General features: G+C 42.1%; 1 protein-coding gene across 3 annotated transcripts in view; it reads left to right on the plus strand.

Annotated features, from left to right (window-relative positions):
- The first annotated feature begins 661 nt into the window (after positions 1-661).
- The window catches only part of TANC1 (tetratricopeptide repeat, ankyrin repeat and coiled-coil containing 1), a 246,711-nt gene continuing 227,101 nt past the window's right edge, over positions 662-20,271 (plus strand). For all 3 annotated transcript variants that reach the window (XM_055120531.1, XM_055120528.1, XM_055120530.1), the window contains exon 1: positions 662-831. The gene's annotated coding sequence lies outside the window, so the exon portion shown is untranslated. The remainder of the gene's footprint in view (positions 832-20,271) is intronic.

Genomic DNA, 20,271 nt, shown 5'->3' on the forward strand with positions numbered 1-20,271 from the left:
AGGAGGATGGGGGGAGGGAGGAGGGAGAGGAGAGAGAGAAAAAAAAAGAGAGGGAGAGAGAGAGAGAGAGAGAGAGAGAGAGAGAGAGAGAGAGAGAGAGAGAGAGAGAGAGAGAGAGAGAGAGAGAGGGGGGGGGGGGAAGGAGAAAAGGAGGGGGAGGGAGAGAGAGGTAAGTTAGTGAGGCAGAGAAAATTCAAGAACGCCACACAAGCCACCCTAAAGCTTCCATGAAAAGTTCAGGCTTCATCTGGGTTAATTGCTCCCATATGTCCTCCTAGGCTGTTTTCAAGAATCCGCAAGGAGGGGAGCCGGGGTCACTTCACTTGATATCAAAGACTTTAGGAAAGAAAGGAAAGAAAGATTCTCACCCTGGATCCAGTCCTAAAGGGGACCTAGAGAGACTGGGGTCCCGTCCTCTCTCGCGGGGCGGAGTTGGGGGAACCGGGCACCGTGCGGGGGGGTGGGGACAGTGCGCGGCGCCCCGGCCGGGGCTGGGAGCCGCCGCAGCCCGGGCCGGGGCGGGGCGGGGCGCGGCGCGGCGCGGCGCGGAGGCGCGGCCGGGCGGGCGGGCGGGCGGGCGCGCGAGAGGAAGGGTTCGCCGTCGGGAACACGCGCGGGGGCGGGGACTGGCGCTGCCAATGAGGCCCCGGGGTGGGCCGAGCGGGGCGGGGGCACCGGCCCGAGCGCAGCCCTGGCTGTGGCAGCTGCGGGAGCTGCGGCCGTCTCGGGAGCCGGAGGACCAGGAGCCGTGGAGCGCCGCGCTGGCCGCGCCCCGAAGCCCGGCCCTGGGGGTGGGGATCCGCGCCGCGGAGCTGGAAACTTTCCCGGCAGGTAACTCCGCTCGCCCGGGCGCCGCCGCGGCCGCCGCTTCTCCTGCGGGTCCCGGGCAGGACCGGCTGCCTTGGTGCGGGCGGGGAGGAGAGGGTCCCGGGGAGCACGAGAGGGTGATGGGGACAAGTAGAAAGGTATATGGGAAAGTTTCGAGACCCCCTCCCCCCTTCTCCGGGCACACCCGGGAGCTTTCCGGGGATAGGCACGGACATGTCGGGCGCCCCGGGCCTTGGTCTGGGCGCCTCTGGGGGCGTCGGCGTCTCCCCATCTTCGTCCCCTTCGCCCGGGACCGAGCCGGCTTCCCGCGGAGCTAGGGAGCCCGGGGCACCGGGACGCGCTGCGGTGCGCTGGAAGTTTCGGACCACCACCCTTCTCCCCCGCCCGTGGCGCGCTTCTCGGCCCCCTTTCCCGCCTCCTCTGTATCCCTGGGGCTTGGCGAGGGCCCCTGGCTGCGCCGGGTACTTGGCGCGGAGGAGCGGAGCGCCTGGCACCGCGGGGTCCCGGGCGCCCTCCAAAGTGTTAAGGGTGCACGGGGTCGCGAAGTTGCCGGGTGAATTTAAGCCGGTGGGGGGCGGAGGGGCTCGTACTGCCCCAGCCTGGGCCAAAGGTCTTCTGACTTGGCTTCCTAGAACACTGCGGTTAGTAGACCCACTTTTTATTTATTTATTTATTTATTTTTAAATTTGGGGGCATGGTGGGGGGGGGGCTAGGATTAGACATTGAGAGGAAGCTGAGAAAGAGGAGAATGGTATCAGGACTGTGCCCTCCTGTGTTCCCGGAAGGTGGACAGGAGTCACGTTGGGAGCGGGGACGACGACTTATAGGTGATCACACGCTCTTCCTGAAGGACTTGGGGGTGCGGGCGCGCAGTGCTGGGGATGCGAGGGGCTCCCCGCTTTGGCGTGGCAGCTTTCCGGAATGGCTGGCCAGGAAGGAAGTCCTAGGCATTGTGTGGCTGCTTTTGCAGACAGAAATGTCCCTGGACCGATGTACCCCAAACTTACTTGACTTACTGCAGAGCGCTCAGTAGGAAATGCGGCGCAGGCCAGGTAGAAGTGCGGGGCCGTGGCCAGGAGACCGCAGGACGCCGGGTACGGCGGGCGCCTTCCACTGCCAGCCCCCTGCAGCCGGTTCTCTCGGCCAGCTCCAGATTCTTGGGTGGTGGGACTCTAACTCGATAAAGTTGTTTCCTGCTGGTGCCCATTCGGGCACCTTCATCTTGAACTTGACCTCGGCAGCATCACAGTCTGAGGGGTGGGGTTATAAGGTAAAGGAAAGGTGAATCTTGCGTGGAATGGGGGCCTCAGACTCTGGGACGGACAGGAAATGCCTGGTTGAGAATCCGAGCAAAGGGTTTAGGATTCTGCAGGCAATGCCAGACGTCCGGACAGCAGAAGTTATTTAGTGGGGCTGAGGATGGGAGAGGGAAAACCAGGTTCATTGGTAGAGAGGGTAGTATTTCCCTGGAATGGAAATGAAGGAAGTCTGTGTGTCTGCTCTCACACCCCCCCCCCCCGCCCCGCCTTCCTGGGTCATCTTTATTCCTGCCAAGTTGGCACTCTTAGGATGGGGGAGGGGAAGGAGAAGCAAGGGAAAGCTTCTCTGGTCATTTTGGAATATTTTGTAGCTAGCAAGAAGGTTTCTGATTTTAAACAGCTGCTTCTTGATTGCTGTGGATGAAAGAGTTTATGAGTGACGGAGATGTTGGGTGTAGTTGTAGCTTGAATAGTTTGTTCATCTAAGTTGCCTAAAGATCTCCATAAGAGACCTTTTCTGGAATATGCCAGTTCTGCAGTTTGTGGCAGCCAGAATGTCTGGTGGGTGTCAGTCAGAAATGCAGCGTAAATATATCCTGGCGGTATTAAGATGAGAAGTTTGCCAGAGTAAAGGAAATATGGTATCTGACATCCTTCAGGACTTCCTCCTGGGTCGCTCCTGTTACCTGCCAAGTGAACCCGGTCCAGGCTTCCGGACTGTTGTGATTTTACAATAAAGGATGGGAAATACTGTCATCGATTTTAGTGGAGGCAGGAAAGTCCAGAAATAAATGTAAGGTTTCTTTTCACGACCCTGTCTTACAGCTGTGATGCCACAAACTGAACTTTGCTGAGATTTGGAAGCAGTGGTTTTCCTGCTTTTTGGGCTTAACCACCATAATGTCCAAATTAGCACTATTTATGCCCATCGTGGAACTGATTCATAGTCAGCTCTTTTTATGCATCTTATAACAGCCTGTGGGGGAAAAAAAAATGTTGTCTCTTTAAATACATGATTTATTTGGTGCCATAGTGGGGTTTTGATGGTTGATTGAGGATACCATTTGGTGGACAATGGAAGCATCTTATTAAAATATCCATTTTTAGGTAATAACCCTCAAGCTCATGGTCATTTCTTTATCTCCCAGGGAGCATTAAAATCCATGTACCTGGACTGGTAGAAGTATATGTATTATAATGATACTTTCAGCATAACTGGAAGTTAATGTTATGTTGATGTTTTCATTATAGACATGTCTAACTCAGTTGTAAACCTTTTATCTGCGTTGGGTTGGAAATAGTGTTTGAGCCTTGTATCCAGATAAATGGTTTGTTTAATTTTTTTCTGATGAAAAGTTTAGCTTAACTTGAGAGTTACAGGAGTAAAGTTTATAAAAGCAAAATAAAGTAGAGTTTGTGTGTGTATGTGTAAAACATATGCTTTATATGTGTGTGAGAGAATGCTTTTTTAGTCTTTAGATTTGTATAGAATAGCCTTTTTAATACTTGTATCAGTGGTGGTGACAAAATTAGAATCTCCAGGATACTTTCACCAATTCATGAAAATGGTGCTTGAATATTTCTGGGACTTGGTTTTCTTATTGTTATCATTCTTAAAATGCGATTATCTTTCAGCCCTAAAGTTTGTGACTCAGACTAGAAGTGTTGGCATTCTGGAGTTAGTACTGTAATATTTGAACAGTGCTTTAGGGTTTATAAAAATATTACTTATATAGTTTAATCCCCAAACCCTAACTTAAGTAGATTGAGGCTCAAGCAAATTAGATCAGTTTACTCAATATCATATATAAATGGTAGAGATGAGCTTGTACCTCGTTTTCTAAATCTCCCTCATCCCTTCTCCCTGTTGCTCATTTTTGAATTCATTAAAACCTGACAAAAGGTCTAACTTTAATGTGTAACAGTTTCTCACAGTTTTGGTTATTCTGGTTTCAGAACCCCAGGGTTAACATGTCTGCTTTGATGTCAAAGATTAAAAACACTAGTAATGGTAATAAAAATTTCTTCCCCAAGAGAGCTTCAGGAATCCACATATCTCAAATAAATCATTTGCGTATTTTCAACTTCATTCTTTTCTTTCTTTCTTTCTTTTTTTTAAGTTAGGCTTCAGGGTCTGGTGTGATTTATAATCCAAACTAGTAACCCGGAGGAACATATTTAAGGAAATAACTTCTTAAACCTATATGTCTTTTTAAAAGAGAAATGTATATATCATTTGCCTTTCATCTTGGTATTACAAAGCCTAGATAAATATCCCCTTTCTGGTCTTATTGTGCTTGGGTTCTTTCTACTGCTGTCTGGATTAGTCTGTTACAGTACTTCTGTACAAAATTAATTCTTTCCTTATGTTATTGGTTTAACACTAAAGAAGTAGAAGATTGTAGGTGACCCATTTTTACTATGATTCCAAATATTTATACTGTGTCCTGCTTGCATTTCCGAGCATCAAATGCAGTTTGGTGCTGTTCTTGAAACTGGTATGGATTTTCATTAAAAGCGTCTAAAATAACATTATGTGCTAAGCGGTGGTATCTTTTATGTCTGAGAAGCTTGTCCATCTTCAGCTTATTTAATTTTTGTCTTTGAGCCACTCCCATTAGTGCTCAGGACTTACTCCTGGCTCTGTGCTCAGGGATCACTCCTGGCAGGGCCCAGGAGAGCCATACGAGGTGCCAGGAACTGAACTTGGGTTGGTCGCATGCAAGGTAAGTTGTGCAATCACTCCCACCTCGATCTTCAGCTTTTAAGACTTAACTTTTAGAAGAATGTCTTTTCAATGGGGCTGGAGTAATAGCACAGCTGGTAGGGCATTTGCCTTGCACACAACTGACCGGGTTCAATTCCCAGTATCCTATATGGTCCCCTGAGCACCACCAGGGGTAATTCCTGAGTGCAAAACCAGAAGTAACCGCTGTGCATCACTGGGTGTGACCCAAAAAGAAAAAAAAAAAAAAGAATGTCTTCTCAAAATATAAAGAGGATGTGTCACAAACCCTCCTCTGTGAGGGTAGTCTAATATTCCCCTGTGTGAAAGGAGAGAGCTTTAAAGCAGTACTTGCTAATGAAGATGTTAGTTCTGGAGGGGCTCAGGCATGACCAGAATAACAGAGTAGAGAATGGCTTCTGGTATTTTTATTATCACAGGAATCAATTTTGGATCTAGAGGAAGAGTTTTGATAAAGAAGGCTAACAGGAAACCTTATGTTCTGGAGTATGAACAGGGTTTTTTGTTTTGGCTGTGTTACTGATGGGGTTTGCTCTTCTAGGGTTGCTGTTGACCAAATAGATATTTTAGGTGTATGTGATCAAGGACAAGATTCTGAAAAGGAGAATCCAATAGGTGAGAAGGTTAAGAACATGAAAGTGTTGCAGAGAATGGTAACGTGTCTCAAGTTTAGCAAATTTGCCAATACTATGAGGCAAAATTAGTAAAAAAAAAATGTATATTTTGATATTTGAAATCTTTTTAACAGTAGCTTTATGTAGTTATAAACCCAGGATATTCTGCCACAGCTCCAGGCCAAAGTGACTCATCATCTTTCCTGCCACAGCATACCTCCTGTTACTTGCTTATCATGAACATTACCTGTATAAGTTGGGAGGGGTTGGGCACTCTCTAAGAAACAGGCTGCGATCTGTTTGTGTGTGTGTGTGTGTGTGTGTGTGTGTGTGTGTGTGTAGGAATCCCATGTTCTGGATGATTTTGAAGGAATATGAAAAAGAGTGTATGTATTATGCATTTGAGCATTTAAGTATATGCTTTGGTTTTGTCCGTCTTCTCTTGTCATCTGTACTTTCTTCTTTGGCACTGCTTCCTTAGCCCTTTAGAAAATCCATTATATACTTCACTAATTTATTTAACCAGTTCATTTTGACATTTATGTGTGTTGGGGGAAATTATCTCTCAGGCTATCAGGGCCCTTTGGCTCAGATGGGGTTTACTCTTCATTAAATCAAAGGCCCAGTATAGTCCCTGGCACATGGTTAAGCCTGGCTGCTGGTAGCTTTACAATCTCTTACCATCAAGAAATGGACTCTTTGCTCTGGTTCCAATTTGGAAAAGCCCTGTTGAGAACCTGAATTGCCAGTTCTCAGCAGGGATGCTAATGCCAGCCAAAAGAGACAGTACCAATTGCCCTAAGAGACAGGTCTGTGGGGAGACAAAGTATCAGAGAAAGAAGGGAGTTATTCTGTCTCTGTCTCTCTTTGTTTCTCCTTTTGGGCATTGTGTTTTGCAATATTGATACTGAAAAGTTATCAAGAATATCCCTTTACCTACTTTTAACACTCAGAATAGCCCCTGCTATAGAGGCAGGCTGGGGAATGGGGGGGTTGGGTAGGATGGGGATGATGGAAAGGAACTTAGGGGCACTGGTGCTGGGAAATGTACACTGATGGAGAGATGGGTGTTGGAATACTCTATGACTAAAATCCAATCAAGAACAGCTTTGTAAGAGTCTTTCTCACATTGATTCAATAAAAGAAAAGAAAAGAAAAGAAAAGGAAAAAAAAGAAAAAGTACCTGCCATAGAGGCAAGTGGGGGCGGGGGTGGAGGTGGGTTGGAGTGAGGAAAACTGGGACCATTGGTGGTGGGAAATGTACACTGGTGATGGGATGGGTGTTGGAACATTGTATGACTTAAACCCAATCATGAACAACTTTGTAACTGTGTATATCACTGTGATTCAATTTAAAAAAAAAAGAAGAAAAGAAGGGAGGAATTTAAGGATGGAGGAAAAGGCTTGGTAAAGAATAAGCTTGTTTTATAGGATGTTTCCAAAGGTGGTATTGCTGTTTAGAGCAATAGTACATCAGTATGCCAAAAGGTGTGAACATATTTGTTTGTTTGTTTTGAGGACACCCTGGCAATGTTCAGAGCTTATTCCTGGCTCTGTACTCAGAGATTACTCCTGACTGGGTTTGGGGAACTATATGAGGTACTGGGGCTAGAACTCTGGTCGACGGTTTGCAAGGCAAGCACCCTTCCTGCTGTACTATTGCTCTGGCCTGGTGTGAACATTTTTAATGTTCCTGTGAGGAAAACTCTATAGTCTTGAGACGATTCCCTTTATGTATAGATTTGAATTGATGCATCTAGAGATGCTTGTATAACAAGGTATTGAATTACTTAGCCGAAAACTCAGTTATTGGTCAGTATTCCCATGTAACCCATTATACTTCCCTCTTTCTGCCATGCCTTAGTCTAAATTACTTATATTAATAACAGCAATTATAGTTTATTGCTGGCTGATTCTGAACTAACCAGATGTTTGGATTAAAAAATAAAGATCTGCGGGAAGGAAACAGTACAGTTCATTCTTTCCCCGTTATTCTATATACTCAAGTACTGTGCAGTGTTTATTGTCCAAACAACTGCATTTCCCATCCCAGTCTCCTTTGCTCCCATTTTTTCAGCCAACTGTTTATTGGCTTAGGATTCAGAAGTGGAGCTGGGATCAGCTGGGCAGCTGCCTCTCTCAACGTAGGCTCTGCATGCTCTATGGTCACATGATCCATGTGTGGGGTGGACTGAGGCAGTGGGCATTACTGTAATAAAGTATCACATTACCTGATAACATAATCCTGCTTTTAGTTGGTTTTCCCTTGGTTCTCTGTACTTCAGGGCAGTGTTTCTGAACCTTTTTCTGATCATGGAAGCTACGAGAAAAACCAGATCTTGTTTCCTCTCTGTTCATTGCCCTTGCCCTCTCCTGCTGGCTGATTGGTTTCCTTGTCTCATGCCGTTTCTGCAGTTTTCATCTGTAGCCCCTTGGAATGTCCTGTGATTGAGAAACTGCTTTAGGGTATGCTGAGTGTCTGTGCCCCTGTCTCATGGAGGGAATCTTGATGTAGACAAATCAATATTTGTATATGATAACCAGATGTCACATTGTCAGTGATTGGCTATTGAGTAGGTGCGTGACACCTATCAGGTCCTGCCACTTTGGGAACTTAAGGTTGTCAGTAAAATGAAATAGGTTGACTTTGAGGATTTAGACTATAAAGATAAAAGCATAAGACCACAATGACTTTTTTAGCTGCTGAATTAAGCAACCCCCAAACCACTGTGACTCAGAACTTCTTATATGAGAAAATAATTTTTGTTATTGTTTTTGAGCCAGTCATCCATAGTACAGTGTACTAGGTCATCCATTTTGGTTAGAATAAAATACATGGTATGGTTAGAATAAAAATACAAAACTATTTGGGAATAAAAAATAAGCCTCATTCATATATACTAGATGTGTTGGCATATCCAAAAGATCTCCTATGTGAATGTTATGTGAAGCTGCCTGAGAAAACATTAGTACAGTCTTCTGTAATCTAGCAAGATAGTTTGTTATCCTCCTTCTTATTCTTGCCTTTGGTAAACTCTGTTAATGAACATGGATTATGAATACATTTTTTTTGTATTGTCAGAGGTTGGAACCAGGACCTCAGACATATGGGTGAGTGCTCTCTACTACGGGGCTAAATCCCTGGACCTCTTAGAAAGTTTTGAGACCCTGATTGAAGACACTGATAAGTATTTGATGTTACTTGCAGCTGAAGGCACTGTAGCTGGTGCAAAGGACAGTTAAGAATTCTGGCTGGCTTTCTTTGTTTTATTCATAGATTACAAGATTCTCCATTACCTGGACTTTAACTTTCTTTTCCAGACTCAGTTGTGTCTCCATGTCTCTGAGCTCTTGCCCATTTCATAACACTTACATATTTTGTTCATTTTGGGGACTCTTTTTTTTCCTTCAACCACTGAGAATTTCATTGTCCTTTAAAAGCCAGTTCAAATATATAATTCTTCTCATGATCTTTTTTTTACCCATATTTTCCCCTTCCATATTTAAATGGTTCCTTCTATTTAATAACAGTACATTGCTTGTGCATTCATTATGTTTTTCTCATTTTGCTTTACATTATTAAGTCCATGTGCTTGCTTTGCCTGGATGCTGACTTCTTGATGGTTGACTTTGTCTTAACATTGTTGTTTTGTTTAATTTTTTTTTAATCTCTGAGACAAAGGGCAGCAGAAAGCCCATAGCTGTTAAAACATGGTCAGTGCCAGGTTCTGTTTTCTCTAGCCTTTAGCAACCTTGGGAAGCTAGAGAATGCCCCCAACATGTAGGGGATCTAAGAGCACAAAGCACACGTAACCGAGACAAGAAGATCCAGAGCCAAACCAGTGTCATCTTTATCCTGAAGCTGCTGTTGCCAGCACATGTGTTACCTGCTGTACACATTACCCTTTCTTGTGCAAACACTGACATGGGTGAAAATGGGAAGCTACGAGAAAAACAGAACTGGACAATTCTAGGCATTTTTGTGGTGAGTTCAAAGGAATCTTTTTTTTTTTTTTTTTTTTTTTTTTTTTTTTTTTTTTACTTTGTATAGTAATAGAAAAAGCCAGGGGAATGAAGTATAGGAAGATTTAAATACCCATGGACAGTTAGCTGTCTGCAGGTATTACCAAGCACAATCACAGGAGATATTCCCAGGGTAGGGTCTGGCCTGAGAGCGCTCCTGATGGGAGAAGGCAATGGATTCCATCAGCCAAGGCAGAATAAAATTATTTAGTATGAGTATTCTCCCTAAAGTAAGGATAATTGATGGTTGACAAGTTGTCTGCTTTTAAGTTGAATCACGTTAGATATATGCTACTATGATAGAAAACAGACATTTCTCCAGAGTTTTGAGGGTCAGATGAGAGAATGTATATGAAAGAGCTTTGAACATTATAAATTGCCTTCCAGCTGCAAAAGAGACATCAAATTTGATTGTTTCCTTATAGCAGTGACTTTTAGCTCAGGTTTCTTTGTTAGCAATTTTTCTTTTAAATATATTTCAGGGTTTTAGTAGTGCTCTTAATGGAATAGGATGTAGGTTTTCTCAAATGAATTACAACTATTAGTTGGAAGCTTCTGTGAAATCTTTCACTGTATCACTGTCATCCCGTTGTTTGTTGATTTACTCAAGTGAGCACCAGTAACGTGAGATTTTAGCAGCCTTTCCTTACTCGTCTTTCCCAATGATTGGAGGCTCTTTCAGGGTCAGGAGAATGAGACCTATTGTTACTGTTTTTGGCATATCAAATACGCCATGGGGAGCTTGCCAGGCTCTGCCTGTGCACGTGGGATACTTTTGGTAGCTTGCTGGGCTCTCTGAGAAGTATGTATACATATATGTATATAGATATATGTCTATATATATATTACTCTATGACTTGTTGCCTACTGTCTGAACTCCATCAAATATGGTGTGGTAATTATGGAAAATGGGTAGGAAGTGTCTTATACTGTGTCCAGAAAGTGGCCTGGAGCATGGAGGTGGTTGGGTAGTGGAGGTCAGCTGCCGGGGCTGGGTCCCTTGAGCAAGGAGGGTTCTCGCCCGCCCCCTCTGGGGCACCCCGAGTGAAAACAGCCTGGTGCAGAGGATGATGAAAATTCACAAAAAAGATGATACAGGCACAATGGTGGAGGTTCCTGGGCACTTTGGTGGTGGTAGAAACTAGACACATCAGCAACATAAGCTTTAACATTATTGTAACCATGTTACCAAAATTATAATAAAAGCAAAAATAAAAATAAAGATAAAAATAAAAATCTTGAAATGTTTTTATTTCCCCACTGTCCAGTGTTCTTCTTTGAAGTAATTTTTAAAATGATGCTTTCAAGTAATAGCATATAAATTATAAATAGCTTCTAAGGAAAGTCGTCCTTTTCTCAAACACGTCAAAATTTAAAATGGTTAACTAATAGAATTTCATCAGAATAGTAGCACTGTAGTACTGTCATCCCATTGTTCATCAATTAGCTCCAGTGGGCACCAGTAACATTTCCGTTGTGAGGCCTGTTGTTACTGTTTTGGCATATTGAATATGCCATGGTAGCTTGCCAGACTCTGCTGTGCGGGCGGGATACTCTTGGTAGCTTGCTGGGCTCTCTGAGAGGGGCGGAGAAATTGAACCCTGGTCGGCCTTGTTAGCTACTTAAAAGTAGAATTTGTGATGACTGTTTTAGGATATAATTGTTTGGGTACTCAAAGAATCATTTTCTAAGAATGGGACTACTTTTATACCATAAAAGTGAAGGTCTGAGGAATTTGAAGTAAATTAATAGAAACTCTTAAGCGCTTTTGGAACACCTTCATAATTTTTTATTTATTTTGTGGTTGTCTCTTTGAAGCCAAAAGTTTAGTTTGAGGAATCATTGGAGGGGATTGTGGATAATTTAAGATATCGCAAGGCAGTTTTGAAAGTCAAAACCAATATTGTTTGACACACATATATTTGAAGTCTATTCCATTGTAAATATTCAAGGCAATGGATCTTAATAAGTAAAATTTAATAGTACTAAGAAAAATTTTACAATGGAAATTTCATATTATTGAAAGAGTACAAATTATAGATGAAAACATGATAAAGAACAAATGCAATTGTTTACACATGTGAAAGACACAAAATGTTAGTGCTCCAAAATTGCAAGCAGATTAAATTATGAATTTTTAATTTAGAGGTCTTAAAGTATTTTTGTAGTTTAAAGAGAGCCTTACCTCAGTGATCTCTTTAGACAGAGCAACAGTTCTCAAAGTGGCTTCCATCAGAAACTGATTTCTAAGAAATTTCTAAGGGTTAGATAAGAAACAAAGATTCTTTGTGCAAGTAATTGGGAAAATCTAAATTGACCACAATAAAACTAATATTTTTAAGTATTTTTTTAACTGCAGGACTTTTGAATATCACTAGTTCTGATATTCATTCTGAATCTCCTGGATCTCCTTTGAAGAGTGTTTTTCTCTAAATATCCTAAACTGTCGAATTTTTGTACAAAGCATAATTGTAGGAAAACATTTTAATAAAATGAGCAGTGATTTATTACATTTTTTAAAAAAAATTAAAGTACTGTGGTTTACAAAGCTATTCACAGTTGAGTTTTAGACATATAGCAACACTGATCCAGCCACTAGTGTCAACTTTCCTCCACCAATCCGATCCCCCATACCTCCTCCCCCTCCCCACTATAATTTAAAACTAGGATTCAATAAAGGTTCATATACGGCAATGTTGGTTGCTATTGGCTTTGTCCTTTAAATTTTTTTTAGAAAAATGCTCTCTCCTTCCCCTCCTGATTTTCAGAGGAGAGCTTTTAGGTAGTTCTGGATTCTGAATTTGTTTCCTGTGGTGGTGGTTACTTTACTTTCTTTCTCACTTTTCCTGTACATTAGAGGTCAGATATCAAAGCTTGTTAGATTCAGGTTAAATATATCTGGGAAAAAATATATTTTCTCTGCCCTGTGATTTGAGATCATGCAGCTTAGTTTAGCAGTTCATTAAGTAGCCTTTTAAAAATGTATATAAGGAAATAGTGACTTGGAATTTGAAAACCAATTTTGCTAGTTAAAAATTAATTTTATGGGTGTATGAAGGGGATGCAAGTTTAATTTATTCTGGTGAAACAACTGGTATTCTGAGTAATTGCCCTAATTAAATGTTTAAACTAGAATTTCTAGTTTAAACTAGGATTTCAACTAGTTTAAACTCTATTTCAAGAGTTTAAACCATGCGCAACCATGTACTTTTTGGAACAATTAGTTTTGTTGTTAAACTTGTGCGGTGGTTGAATTTTTTGGGGATGGGAATGGTGGGCCATACTTGGCAGTCTTGAAGGACAATGCAGTACCAGGAATCATGGGCTTCCACATGTGTAGCCAGCCTTTTATGTCAGCTCCTTAACCTAGTGCTTGAGTTTTATTTAGAGTGACAAAGTATCTGAATTGTAGTGATAAAACAGTATCCTTTGAAGGCCTATTTTCAAGTACTTTAATTTAGTAATATGCATTCTACCTCTATTAGATTCATTTTAACAACATCTTCTGATAAATGATTATGCTAATTTAAGGTACATCCATAAATCTAAATATAGGCTTAAGGAGATAACTTTTATATTGGTAAATTGTTTTGGAAACGCAGATATGTAAATTAAAGTTTTTATCATAGCTGACTGTGCTAACTTAATTAGCTATCGTTTTCCCCTTGATATCATTCCAATTCTATGTTATATGTTGGAAAAAAATTAAACTTAAAGGAATTTGTTATGACTTAATAAAGAATAGCTTAGTATGTAGAAGGTTTTCTGTGATGAATGGTAGCTATCACAGGCTGTTCCCAGCATATTTTTATATTTAATATCTTCATGGGAAGGATTTATTATATTTAATAAGGATTTATTATATAATATATTTAATATCTTTATATACATTACAATTTGATTGTTGTGAATAATAAGGTGCCTTGGACAGAGTAGATCCTTTAACTAGACTAGTACACTAGAAATATACACAAAATCCTTTTTTTCTTCTTTTGTAAAAATACAAATATAGGGTAAATTGTGACAGCGGGGGATGCATGATCTTTGAAACCAAATGAATTGTGGTTTTGTGTGTTGCTCAGAGCAGTTGACTTGACTTCAGTTTCTTAGCAAAATGGGGTAATAAATCTTATTTTGCAGAGTTTGTGCCAAGAGTAAGACAAACCTATGTAAAATTGTTCAACCCTGTGTCTGACTTCTAAGTACCGAAATCTAGTTTTCTCGTTTTTTCTCCTCTTAATTGTTTTAAAAATGTTTTTCAGCTCTTTGGATCTGTAGTAGGATGGAATTTTTTTGTTTTGAGTGTTTTTTGAATTGCTAATTTTAAGGTACTTGTTACACAAGCCCAGGCAAGTGCTGAGTTTCAGGATAATATACATAGTTAATTGCTTATGTCAATAAACTAAATGTTAAATGAAGTGCTTTGATCAAATGAACAATTTGGGAAGAAAATTAATACAGGAAAAGGAACTAGAGGAAAAATATGTATTTTATTATTAGCATGAGGATGTTTTTAACAAACTGGTTTTAATGATAATCAGTATTTTATTATATTTTCCCCCACTTTATTTTAACACTCTGGTTTACAAAGTGTTCATGATGATTTGTTACAGGCATTCAGTATTTAAACACCAATCCCACCACCACTGTCACCTTCCCTCCACCATTGTCTCTATTTTCCCAATCACCCCTCAAGCCTGCCCCCATAGCAGGTCCACAATACTTAATTTTGTATTGTTTGTTAACGCTAAATGACTAACAGAATGATCAAAACATATTTCTGTAGAAGAAAATTTGTGACAATTGTATCTCAACATGGGGACATTAAGTCTTTGTTTGAGGGTTTACTAAGCTGTTATTGCAAGTTAAGTAAGCCTTCTGTGTTAATGCTTTTGTTTGTTGAGATTGGTTGGCTTCTGTGTTACATTCCCATCCAATCTGGTTTGCTCCGATTGGGATGCCAGCATTGTAGAGTTTACAGATGTTGTGTGGCCGAATTTGTGGCCACACACTCCAGAAAGACCAGAATATTTAACTGGATAGTCTGGTCGGAGGCATAGTGACAGTTGACTGGCCTGTCCCACTCCGAGATTGCTGGTCAGGAACAGGTATCTGAGAATTTTTTTGCCATTAGTTGATTTCTTTCGAGATTATTTTTCGAATAAGCCTGGTAGATGAGCTTGTGTGGTGGCAGCAGTGGGTTGTGGGTGTGGCTGCCTGGGCTTTGGGAAGTATGGGGAGGTGGGTCACCCATCCCAACTCTGAGAAGACCAGAGAGAATGAATATTTTAAAACTATTTATTATTGCTAATACCATGAGAATTGAGACAACCCCACAGACTTCAGTAAAGCTCTACTTGAGAATAATAAACCTTTTATTTAAATAGACTATGTTTATAGTGTCAGATTCAGATCTTATGTGTACATTTATTTATGTATCTGGGCTGTTGCTAACCAGGAGAGCAGTCTTTTCTATAGTGGAGAGGGGCTGTGATTCCCTCAAGAGTTCACATCCTGACATTGGGATAGAATGAGGAAATTCTTAACTGCTTTGTGTCCTATTAATGAACATAAAGTGAGAATTACTATGTCCTAAGACATATTTTGTTAATGTAAGTTGCCTAACTTTCCCACATACCTTTCTACTTCTGCTTAGAAGAAGCCAAGAAACTTTAGATACTTGAATAGAAATGTATGTGCTACCAAAAAGTCTTCTTTTCATCAGATATCTCAAAGTTTTGATGCATTTGGATTGTGCTAATGACATGCAAAATAGTCTCATTGAGGCAAGGGCTCACACTGCTCCCTACCAGCTTGGTGTCTAATTCTTTGAGAATAAACTCAGTTTCCTAAGAACACTGTAATCCATCTGTGTTTTTACACTTCCTTCCTACTCTTAAGGAGCAGTTCTGTTTATCTTTCCTGAAATATTTTGTTTAGCAAGAGGAATCTCTTAAGCTGCATAGCTTCATATTCACCAAACGCAAGTTAAGAGGAATTAGAGTATGGTTTCTCTCCTTCATCTTGGACCGAGTAAAGAGAATTCTCTCTAGAGGGGTAGTGACTGAGTTCTGAGGAGACAACATTTAGAAAGACATTTCACTTTTCATGGGACATTTTTCAGTTCCTTTATTAAGAATACTCTTAACTAGAGGCTGGAGTTAATAGTACTATAGTTAGGCCATTTGCCTTGCATGTGGCTGACCTAGGCTTGGTTCCTGGCATCCCATATGGTCTCCCAAGCACCTTCAGGAGTGATTTCTTAGCACAGATCCAGGAGTGTTTCCTGAGCATTGTTGGATGTGTCCTCCTATCCCCCAAGAGAAGTCTTAACTTGATCAATGAGTAAAATATAAATATCCTATTAGTTTTTGAAATAAAAAGTTAGCATAAAGGTTTTAACTGTTTGACAAACTGTTCTCATTTGTCATAGGGTGGTGGAAAGGAAGTCTTGTATTAATTTTTCCAACAGTTATTTCTGGACGTCTGTCACTGGGCCCTTGCACCCAGCTCTGTGTCTGTTCCTGAGGAGGCAAACAAGTGCATGCATAGTGCAAATGTTAGGGAGACACATGTGCAGTAAGTGCGTAGGAAGAGAAGGATAAGAAGGAGGAGGAAGGGGAAAAGAGAAGAAGTGAAGAGTTGGTGGCTAGGGAAGGCTTCATGGAGGAGGTGAAGGAGGGTAGCAGTTTGCCAGGTGGGGAAGAGGGTGAGGGACTTTCTGTGAAGGGAGCATGATAAGCAGAGGCTGGGAGGCATGAAAATACAAGTCATGTTTGGGGTGTTGTTACTAGAACAGATGGTGCTGGCATTTGGGTACAGTGGCAAAGAGGAGAGAGCCAGATTGCAAAAGGCCTTGCATGCCAGGCTAAGAAGTATGGTTTGATCCTGTAAGGCAAGTGATAGTTGTCAAAGGTTTTAAAGCAGAGATGATGTAATCAGAGCTGTGATGGAGAAAAGCTTTGGCAGTGGTGGCGTGGAGGAGAGACTGGCATGGGGACAGATGGGTAGCGGGGCGTTCTCTTAGGAGGCTTTTGAAGTAGGTCAGGTGAGAGATGATGTTTGAGGCCTGAGTAGGAGGAAGAGAATTAATGTCAATTGAATGCTTTTTATTGTGCATTTAGGGTGCATTAGCTCATGACCCCCCCCCCTCACACTCACTCTTCACTCTCCCTGTCTCTCTCTCTCTCACTCACACACACACACACACACACACACACACGCGCGCATACACACACTTCCCATAAAGTGCTATTGTCATCAGTCCTTATTTTGCAGAGAAGGAAACAACCCTGAATAACCTGGACCAGCCAGATCTGAATACAGGACTGACAGTCCTGTGCCACCAAGCTTTAGCACAAAGGGAATGAGAACACAAGGGTGCATATATTCTTGGTAGAATAGAAGCTTCTTCCAGATTAGAAAGGAGTCCTTGCAGGTAACGGAGGATAGAGAGCAAGGCTGTTTCTAGGCTGGGAGCAGGGTGTGATGTATGGCAGACACAAGTAACTCAGAATTCCCTCAAGGGGAATGACTGGATTTGGGGCTTTTCTGGGACATCCTGTTTGAAATACCCATAGGGGCAGCTAGAAGTCAAATTCTTTTTTTTTTTTTTTTTGCTTTTTTTTTTTTTTGGGTCACACCCAGCGATGCTCAGGGGTTACTCCTGGCTTTGCACTCAGGAATTACTCCTGGCGGTGCTTGGGGGACCATATGGGATGCCGGGGATCGAACCTGGGTCGGCCGCGTGCAAGGCAAACGCCCTACCCGCTGTGCTATCGCTCCGGCCCTAGAAGTCAAATTCTTGAAGACACACAGCCTAGCCTTCCTGTAGAAACTACTGGAAGACTTGGGTACTTGGACTGGAGTAGGAGCAGTGTGTGTGTGTGGGGGGGGGGGGGGGGTGCAATCTTTAGTCCTACTCCTTGATATTACAAGATTGAATCACCTTGAGTGTTTGTTTTGCATTCCCCCACCCCCTTATCTCCAGGTGGTATTTCAATAGGTCTGGGGTGAGGTGTGGCAGTCTGCATTTATTTCAAGCGTTTGGGTGAGGCATGTTGTAACAGGATCATACTTTTGAGAATGTTTGACTCTGAATGACCTCCCTTGTTTTTTAATTTGGTCTCTTACAGAGAACTGTGAGTTGCACCTTAAACCAGTGGTTTTCAGCGACCTGTCAGAGCATTGACCACATGCAAGACAAGTGCCTTAACCACTGTACTTTCTCTTGAAAGGGGATGAAGATGTAATCTACCTTTATGGTGTAACTGTTTTGGAAGCCTTTTTTTGGGGGGGTGGGGGGGACTACACCTGGTGGTGCTCTTAGGGCTTACTTGGAGCTCTCAGGGATCAGTCCTGTGGTGCCCTGGGACCGAATCTGGGTCAATTGTGCATGACAAAATCTGAAATCTCAGGCCCGTTTTGCAAACTCAAGTATTAAATCAACAAGTTGTGCACCTTAAATTTATATGTTGTATGTCAATGATATCTCAATAAGTTTGGGAAAGTAGATTGACAACGTAGCTCAGTTGTAAAGCACTTGCATTGTGTGTGTGAATCACTGGGTTTAGCTCCCCAAACCCTGGTTCCCACACAGCACAACATAACCAAAAAGGTTAAAATAGTTTCTAACTCCAGAAAAATGACATGAAAAGTACTCTACTCTTTGAAATGTGTGCTGTTTGTTTTGATTTGTTGTTTATAACCATACCTGGCTGCTCTCAGGGCTCCCTCCTTGTAAGACCGGGGACCATATGTGGTGCTAGGGATCAAACCCACATTAGTTGCATGCATGGCAAGAAAGTTACCCCCTATACTATCTTTCTGGCCCAGAAATATGTATTGTTAAAACTAAACAACTGATTATTGGGCTATTTGCTTATGGTTAGACTTGATCCAGCCTAGCTCCCTTGTCTCCTTAGTTATGTTGTAGGTGAGTGTAGATTTGAAGCTGGACTGGGTTGAGATCCCAGATTAGCCCTTTGCTCTCCCTATAATGCTGGGTTGGTTACCAGCCTCCCCCAGCTTGTTTTCTGTGAATTTGCAATGCAAGTAGTTTTTAAAGGTTATTTGGAGTGACTTCAGACCAAAACACATAAGGTCAAACCCAGCCTTATCTTGGGAGGGAGGGTTTGGCCTGGAAATGTGCCTCCTTCAGTACACCTTCAGGGCTACCTTATCTGACCAGACTGTAGTTTGGTTCCACTGACTGCATAGCTCATTTCTTCACAACCATTACCTACCTTATTTTACCTCTCCTTCAGAGTCTGGAGGCATTCTTACTTGGTTTTGACTGATAAGAGGAGAGAAAGGGTTTTTTTTTTTTTTTTGGTTTCATTAGTTTTCATTGGAGGTGTCTTTTTGTTGGTGTCTAGTTACACAGGGGATAATTTTTGCTGCTTTGTCTCTCTTAGTGAACAGGTTTGGGTTCATTAACTGCTTGCTGCTGATTCGCTCATTTTCCTCATATGTGGGAGTAAGGGAGGGAGGAGAGGCTTCCTCTGTTTTCCTACCTTTGCTAAATGCCATCTGTACTTCCTGTGTCCATGCAGGTTTTCACAGATTCCTGTTGGAAATCACTGTCCTAGTGGATGGGATGGGAGCAGATTGCTTAGTTTTGGGTGGGTTCATTTAGTCTCTGACAAGAAACCAAGTGAGCTATTACTCTGTTCTGTGTTCTATACTAGGGGTTCATCCTAAATTACCTAGTTTCATTCCCTTCAGGGCCTTAGTAGGAGCAGCAGGCATTCTGACTAGTTCTAGTTTGAAGATGAGGGCTTATATCTCATGTCATATCAACCTCCTGGTACCTGACCCTGGAATTCTGCCCTCTGTTCTCTCACCCAGTACGAGAGGTCTTCCCTTAGATTTTTCTGGGATGTCTGTGTTTGTACAGAATTAGTCAGTATTTAAATCCTGTACAGGTATTGCTCCAAAGATCAGTTTTAGAGATGGACCTGGGGATTATAGAATTGCGGGAGGGGGCTTGGGGAGAGAAAACTGGGGACATAATTGATGGTTTCACAGGGAAAGCATGCTGGTAGGATTAAGCAGGGCCAGGGTGCAGTTGCTTAAGACTACTTGTTTTCATTGTGCATGGCTACTGGAACAGTCTGCCTGGGTATGCTAAGTACATATTTGTGGGTGCCTTAGACAAGATTTGCTTGTTCAGAACATTCATTTTGTTTCTCTCATTTTAGTTTTATATTCGATTGCTTTTCATCATTAGTGGTTGTTCACTGTGGTTGGAAAGATGTCTCCAGGACTTCTTATTTGATGGACCCCCAAGTGTTCAGCACGAAAGCATGCATGCATACAACGTAGTGGGAAGATCAATGATTTTAAAGTAGGATTTATTTCAAATTTCAACCCTCTCCTAATGTCTGTGGACTAGTTTTTAAATGTTAAGGCCTCAATTTCTTCATCTGTAAGTTGGGGATCCTTGGGTGGGAGAGATAGATAACAGTACATGGGTAAGGTGCTTGTCTTGCATGTGGTCTGACCTCAATTTGATCCCTGACATTGCACATTGTCCTTCCGGTACCGCCAGGAGCTTCAGAGCCAGGAACAATGCCTGCACACAGCCAGGTGTACTTCCCCCCATCCTACCCTCAATAAATGGGGACCATTTATTCCATGACAATGTTTTTAAAAGTCTATTTGGAATTGGGTGTGGTACATAATACATGTTAAGAAGTTTTCTTTATTTCAGCTTGAATCAAGAGGTATTAAATGCCTTAGTGTGCCAGGCTTGTACTAATCCCTGTCATCCATGAGGGTTAGTACAAAGCACTGGACC

Source organism: Sorex araneus, chromosome X (genome assembly GCF_027595985.1).
Source record: "Sorex araneus isolate mSorAra2 chromosome X, mSorAra2.pri, whole genome shotgun sequence".
In the NCBI taxonomy this organism is placed as follows: Eukaryota; Metazoa; Chordata; class Mammalia; order Eulipotyphla; family Soricidae; genus Sorex; species Sorex araneus.